The following is an 8,113-nucleotide window of genomic DNA, read 5'->3' on the forward strand; positions in this document are numbered from 1 at the left end:
TCTAGGAAGAGTTAGTCATCTGTGCTGAGATCGTTTCACTAGATCGCTTACTTCGACCCAGATCACTATTCAAAGACAGACAGAGACAAAAAGGAATTGTGGAAGTTGAATAAGGTTGTAAATTATTCCAACGAGTCGAATATATTATTGTTAAAAATTATTATTGAGTTTAAAAGATTACTTTTGAATTTGGTTTGAATTCATCAAAATCAATTTTAAATGGATCAAACATGAATCGACTTAGAATAATTTAATATTTTAAATATATTTCATTATTTTTACACTAATTGAATTATATTTATTATTTTTAGATAGAGATATATTATATTTATGGGTTAATTATGTAGGTATTTTTGTTGAATTGGTGGTGGAAACCACAGATTTGTAACAACAGCATCAATTGACTTCCTTCTTCAATGCTCTTCAATTTCATTTGCTATTTGAAATTTCATTAAACCTGCATTTGAATTGGGTCAAGTCTTATAAGACGAGATGCTAGCAGTGCATCCCTGGAGACGCCCAACTAAGTGAATGTCATTGTTTGATCGCAACTAAGGAATTGAGTTATTCCTAAAAACATTCATGAAAAGGATCAGGACACATGACATAAGTGTCAACCCTAACGATCAACACAAAGCTGGTCGCTTATTGTTACTGACAGACGTTGTCACACTCACATGCTTAAATTCAAGGTTTAGTTCCATTTGACCTGGTGATAATTGAAGTCAAATAACTTAGACGGTGGTTCAAACCGGAAGGTACCATTGTTGAAAGCAAGTCATGAAAACGTCGTTTTGATTGCTTGAAATCAATTATTTTTCCAACAAATTATAATTTGTCCCCTTTAAAAATATAAAATTACACGTTTTCTTATAAAACTTTCAAAATTATATTTACAATACTCGGAGAATTTACTGTTTACACCTGACCTCCTTTTATTAGTGTTTTTAACAAAAATATTGACGTTAGCAAAATTGTATAAATTTTCAAGTTTATTCCTTATTTAACATTTTCATGTAATAATTTTATAACTTTTATAATGTTAACCACACACCACATTTATATATATATATATATATATTATATTTATCCCTTTATATGTATAAAAATATACATAAAATGTAAAATGGGGTGCAAAATTAAAAAACTTAAGCCTTTTTTTTTTTTGCTAACGTCATCATTTTTAGTTCAAATCCTAACGAAAGTGTAAAGAAATAACTTTTAAAGAGTGTCTAAGTGTAATTTTAAATTTTTTTTAGAAAAAAGTATAATTTTATATTTTTAGGATGAATCTAAGTATAATTAATCTAATAATTATTGATTATTCATAAATCATTCCAAATAAATGATTCATTAAAAACCTGACTCCATGCCCAAGTCCTTGATTCAGAATCTCAACAATCTATCACACCATAATCGTAAGGTTCAACTTCGACCGTATAAATATATATATTTTGAGGTTAAATATATTTTTCATCAAGAACGAATCTAAAGTTTAAAGTCTTGGAGGGGTTGAGTTGAAATTACCAGCAAAAAAAAATTATTAATAACTTTTAATTTTAATTTACAAATAATTTTAAATTATAATTAAAATTTATTATAAACAAAAGAGATTAGTGACTTCAAGTCATATTTAAGCAACATCGGAATCGCAACATAATCCATAGAGCAATCTTTTAGGGATTGTTGGTAGTTTTATGAGAAGAAATAGTAAATAATTTATAATTTGATTAGTTGAACATGAATTTTGTAAGTTTGTCTATATCAATTGTTGAAGCCATATAAGTAAACATTTGATAAATTTTATTAAATTATTGTATTCCGCAATAAGCTATATTGACCCGATCAACTATTTTATTCCATACAAAAATGTAATGGTCAATTAGAGACAGTGAATATTCAAGGTGTACAACGGGTTGGGTCGATTCGATCTAAGACCAGCCCACTACTGTTCATGATCGGTTTGGAAGTGGTCCTGAATCTCTAAGTGGGTCCTAATTGGATCAATTTTTAAATTTCGGCCCAGCTCATGGACTGGCTTGGGCTAGGCCTACATTAAATCCGAATGTGCTTATTTTATTATTTTTTTTATAATATTGAGGTATTTTTATAAACAATTACTGAAATTTATGATTGACTTATGAAATAAATAAATAAATCACACGTACATTTATATATAGAAAAATAATGGTAAAGAACATATAATGAACTTAAATAATAATTTGATTAACAAGCTTACATGAACTTAAATGATAATAAATACAAAAATAACTTAAAATAAAATTTTTAAAAAAATAAAGAGTATTAATGAATTAAAATAGTAAAAATTTAATAATTGAACAATAAAGATAAAAATTAGAGGTGGTGTGTAAAGATATTATTATAGGTTAAGGGGGTTAAATGTAATTATACCAATACTTATTATAAACCATTGGTCCATACGCAATTGGTGTGTATGCAAAAGAGGATTAGAATTCACTGAATATTTATATAAGTACTAGCCACTGTGCCACACAATACTTGTGTGCATATAATCAAATAAATATAACACAAATTTTAAAAAGAAAAACCATATATGATTAAAAGGGGAGCAAAATCAATTAACATTTGTAAAGATGCAATAAACATAATAGTATATTGACGGTTAAAAAATAATGTGGACAATTTATATTAGTAAAATTATTTAAGAGTATCACTGGTATTTTAAAATTTGATATTTCAGTGTCACAAATAATAAATTGTGAATGAGAAGTGATTTTTTTTTCTATACTAGTATAGATATACATTAATCAGATGTAATAAATACAAACTTTGATTTATATATTTATATATATATATCATACTATGATTTTCTTTCAAAATTAAATAAATGAATATAATAATTATCATAGATTCAATGCAATATGTCATAAATAGCATTGTGATATGTATGGACAGTACAATTGAGAGAGATAGAGGGGGAGAGAATATATATATATATATATATATATATATACATATGAAAAAAGGAAATAAAAAGAGAGAAAAATTCAATTGTAATTACTTTTTATATAATGGTAATTTAATTTCTACACACAAGGTGCAGTGTGGTAATTACTTTTACACCTGAATTTTAATAATATAATACTATTTTTTAAATATTTTATTAAAAAACTCATAATCTCACTCAAATATCTTCTAAACTGAGTATTTGATCAAACGAGTGATAGGATAAATCTGATTAAAGTATAATAAAAAAGTTCAAAAATAATTATAAAATATTTACTTTGTGGGATTAATTCTGTAAGTGAGCTGATAACTCCTCTCACCTTATGAGATGGCTTTAGCAATATAAACGACTATAAAAAAATTACATATAGTATTTCTGAATTTTGCCTTGATTTAACAACTATTTTTTTAATTATTCATAATTTACTAAAATTACTTACATTAACAAAAAAATAGAGAATAAAAATTTATATTTATACTCGATTGACGTATTACTGACTCAAATAAATTTTTTTGTGACTAAAGTTACACATTCACAAGTTAATGCATGTAGGGAGGTATATTTTTACTATTACAAAGATAGTTTAGGCGACAGTAATACGATCGATTAACCCTACAACTTGGAAGAGGGGTTGCTGGAAAAATTAGAATCGACATTTATCGTTAATAAATGGTTGCAGAGAATGTGAAAGTGTTGGGAGACTTACCCAAAGATTGTGGTCGACGTTGTACCTTTGATCCACTCTGCCAAACGCCTGTCTTCGCCTGAAAATGTCCAACGGAAGAAATCAGAATTGCTGAAAAGAGGGAAAAGTCGAACTAGGGATGAGGGTAGGCAAGGTGGAATTTCAAATTCAATGGTACAAGAAGGTAATTTCACGGTTAAATGATCAATTTAATATGAGATCGTAAACAAGATTTCGCGGATATATTGTGGATTGTGTATACCGTAGTAAACATATGTGTAGCGTGTCCCATTTCGGATAATCCACTCGGTTCTCCCAAATCATTCCCAAGTAGGGATATGTTGACCCATCAAGTAAACACGCCCTTATATGATATTTGAATGAGTTTGCAAGTTTTTTTTTCTTTATAATATTTTACAACATATTTGAAAGCTTATAATCTATTATAATATATTTGGTATTTTTTTAATTAGTTATAGTTGTACGCCATCCCCAAGAATATATAGAAAAAAAATTGTATGAGATGAAGCTAAAAAAATAAAATGAAAAGAAACAAACATATTGTCAGGAGATGAGAATAAAGAATTCCCTGAAAAGAAAAAAAAGTGTGGTGAGATGTAAGAGAAAAAATAAATTATAATTGTGAGTTTGTTAAAAATATAAAAATTTTGAGAAAATAATTATGAAAAAAAGTAAGGTGAGAGAGAAGCGCTAAGTAGTGGACTAAGAAAATGAGATAATTAAAAAAATATTGAAATTAATTTTGTAACCATTTTTATGTAAAGAAATAAATTAAAGGATAAACTTGAATATTCAAAATTTAGTATGATAAAAAAAATTCTTTTTATAATAGTATAGATTAATTTTACGAGCTTGAAAAATAAAATATTTTTAGAAAGTAGTGAATAGTAGGTTTGGCTATAACTAATTATATCATTATTTTATTTTGAAGACTAGCCGTTATGGCACGTCGTTCCTGCGTCCATATAATAAATAATTTTTTATTATTTAAAATATATTATACATAATAGTAAAATATAATAAACCAACATAAATATCACATTTCAACAAATATATAAATAAATAAATAATTTTAACTTAAATATATTGTCAACAAAAAAATTGATTATGCAAGTATCACAAATCGTTGTTTGTGAATGAAAAAAAATATTTCTTTTATTATATTAGTATAGATGTATAAATAAAAAGAAGAGAATTTGAGTAGGAGTACAAATATAAGGGATATTTTTGGTAAATTTTAAAAATTAATATTGTAATTTAATTAACAGTCATTTATAAGTAAAAATGAGATTTTCTTCTTATAAAGTATAAATAATGTAAAAACTAAAAAAAAATATAAAATATTTTTGGATGTCCTATGAATTTTGAAAGTCTGTAAAAATTAATCTATCAATAACACATATTTATTTATATATATATAAATCTATAGAAATCTCCAGAACATATTTGAAAAATCAAACATTAACGGAAACAAATAGCAACGGTAATAAATTAACAACGGTACTAATGGCCGCCGGCTTCAAGTTCCTGAATACGCGCTCCTCCGTCGTCTCCTGGAAACCGGTAGTCTCTCTTTCCATATACACATCCACAAACGCTTGAAATATGTCGCGCAGACAAACTGATAAACCCTAATCCTAATTGCAGACGCGCAAGTTGCCACAACCTGTAGCGGATTGCGTAGAGAGGACTGGTCAGGGATTGCACTCGGGCGACATTTCGACCGTTAGGATTTTCTACCAGCGGCTCCTCGCGTCGGCCGTTACTTCATTTTCCAATCGAATGTTATTCGCGCGTCAATTGAAAATGCTCTGAAGGAGACTCCTCTCTGCACCACGCTGTCCAAAGATGGATACAGCGTTAGGACTATTGAGCACTTGCTGTCCGCTTTGAAGGCCTCTGGTGTTGATAATTGCCGCATCGAGATTCAGGGATCTGGAGAATGTGATCGTTGTGTTGAGGTGATTTCCAGTTTTGATTAGTAATGAATTTGATGATTTAGTCAAAACTATCAGTATCCCATTATACTTGGTTTATACTTTTGGTTGGATTCCATTTTCCATTTATTCACTAGAAAACTCCATTCAAATTTTTAGTTGTCTACTGATTTGGTTGTGAACTTACATGAAATAGGTTGGATCCACGGCTTAGGATTTCTGAATCATGAGAATTTTGTAGTAAGGTTATAGTATGTAGAATGATTGCTAAAGATTTGGAGAGAGGTGGACAGGAAAGATATTGAATCATTGCATGTGAATGGAAGTATGATGCCGACGAGTGCTTCTGAATCCACAAGACTTAGTTGAAGTCAAAACTAGAATTCTGAAGAGAAAGCTCATGATCCATTATTTCTACTACCATTCTTCTTCTGGCAGAAATGAAATAGCCTGGTTAATGGAGCAGGGGTCATACTTTGGTTTATCCTGGAAAGTGCTAATAAATTCCCTTGACTTTTAAACACAAGGGAAAGCCAGGAGACAAAAATGCCTATAATCAACTTACTAGAAACAGTGACTAAATGAATCACCATGTTACCTTTCTCTCTAGATAAAACGCGCCCTGTTTGTTTTTTGTTCTGTTGTACGCTTGAGCCTAGACAGCCTTTAAGGGCTGCATATCTGAAATGTGTCCTGAGGGGGAAGGCAGTTGCATATGAGGTTTGAGAATTTGGAATTAGGATGCTAGTGATATGAAAAAGGATGGTAGGTTGGGAATGGTTTGGCTTCACTTTTCTTTTTTAGAAGAAATATAATTAATTTATTTATGATGTTTCTGATTTGACTGACTTTATTTATTGATCCTCGCTAAGATAACGTGGAAGTGGTATTTTACTCTTCATTGGCAAAGATAATCTGATAGAATAAATCAGTCTGTTCATGCTAATTTGCATCTTCAATGAAGTACTTGAGGATATTGTTGTACAAAAAGAAAGATGGCACTTGGACAGCCAAGAATCTCAGCTTTTTGAGTAATAGGACTTCAAATATTGTTGCTGAAATAGGACTTAAGAGAATGTTAGGAACTGGAACTCTTGAAAATTGCCCTTATTCAGTTAGGATTTCTGAATCATGAGAATTTTTGTAGTAGTATGTAGAATGATTGCTAAAGATTTGGAGAGAGGTGGACAGGAAAGATATTGAATCATTGCTTGTGAATCAGGGTGTCATAATAATCTTATGTGAAATGACAAAAATACCCTTTCATTAAGGGGCATTAGAGTCCTTTCAGCACAGGATTCGCGCGTTTTGCAACGGGGTCGCGCTCGACCCGACCCGGCTCGAACAGCCATCTCGAAGACCCGGACAATCAGAACCGTCCGACCAGGACGAGAGAGCCAGTAGGATAAGGCCACATGGCCCAGTCAACAGTGTCCAGCTGCGCTCTATAAATAGGCCCCGAAACGCAGTTATTAAGGTAACTGTTGCGCATTTATTGAGATCGAAGTTTGAGATGGCATATATTTCTTTCGATCAACCTAACTTGAGCGTCGGAGGGTCATTGTCGGGGACGTACCCAACGAGCTCACGGTTCGTGTTTCATTCTCATCGAACCCAAAATCTGGTCTAGGAAGAATTAATCATCTGTGCTGAGATTGTTTCACGAGATCGCTTACTTCGACCCTGGCGCCGTCTGTGGGAACGTCTGAGAATTTCTTATAGCTATGGAAGGTTCATCGAGGAGAAATGCCGGAGAAGAAGAGACGCCGAGGAAAGGAGCAATTATTCAAATCACAAAGGAAGAGCTCCAGAAAATGATAGAGGAAGCTAGTCGAAACGATATTGTGGAGTATGAGAGAAAAATTGCGACTCCATTGGTCAAAGAAACTGCGAGGAGGCAGAGTTATTTGAAGATGTGGAACCACCAAGAGAGTCGAGGGTGCAAGGCGAACAGGAGCATCGCAGCAAGCGACCAACATCATCCGATGCTGGCTCCAGCAGTCATGTTCGCGCGAAGAGAAGGGAGCCCATAATATCGCGGGCCGAGGTCGAGAGTGTGGGAAAGCAGATAAACAGCTTGAACAAACAGATTGATGAGCTGAAAAAACGAGGAGAGATAGTGTCCCAAAACAAGAATTCCCCCTTCTGTAATGACATTCTGGTCCAAACAGTTGAGCCGGGTTTCAGAGTACCCGATTTGCGGAGATATGATGGAATGAAGGATCCGCAGGAACACGTGGTAGCATTCGAAATGGTGCTGAATTTATATGGGCAGCCAGCCCCTATCATGGCAAAAATGTTCGCGACCACGCTCATAGGGAAAGCTCAAGGATGGTTCACGAATTTGCCCTGAGGGAGCATCGAATCCTATGATCAGCTAGTGCAGAAGTTCAACTTTCACTTCGTGAGTAAGGAGAAGCAAAAAAGGTCGGCGACTCGTTCAATAACCGCCAGAGGGAAGACGAAACTTTGAACAACTTC

At 32.1% G+C, this 8,113-nt stretch overlaps 1 long non-coding RNA gene across 1 annotated transcript; it reads left to right on the top strand.

Annotated features, from left to right (window-relative positions):
* Positions 1–5,122: 5,122 nt before the first annotated feature.
* Positions 5,123–5,786, top strand: LOC148784487 (uncharacterized). The gene is made up of 2 exons (XR_016063716.1): positions 5,123–5,258; positions 5,343–5,786. It is a non-coding gene; the product is annotated as an uncharacterized LOC148784487 (long non-coding RNA).
* Positions 5,787–8,113: the final 2,327 nt, after the last annotated feature.

This window comes from Sesamum indicum, linkage group LG13 (assembly GCF_026168435.1).
Source record: "Sesamum indicum cultivar Baizhima isolate 11 linkage group LG13, ASM2616843v1, whole genome shotgun sequence".
Taxonomy (NCBI): domain Eukaryota; kingdom Viridiplantae; phylum Streptophyta; class Magnoliopsida; order Lamiales; family Pedaliaceae; genus Sesamum; species Sesamum indicum.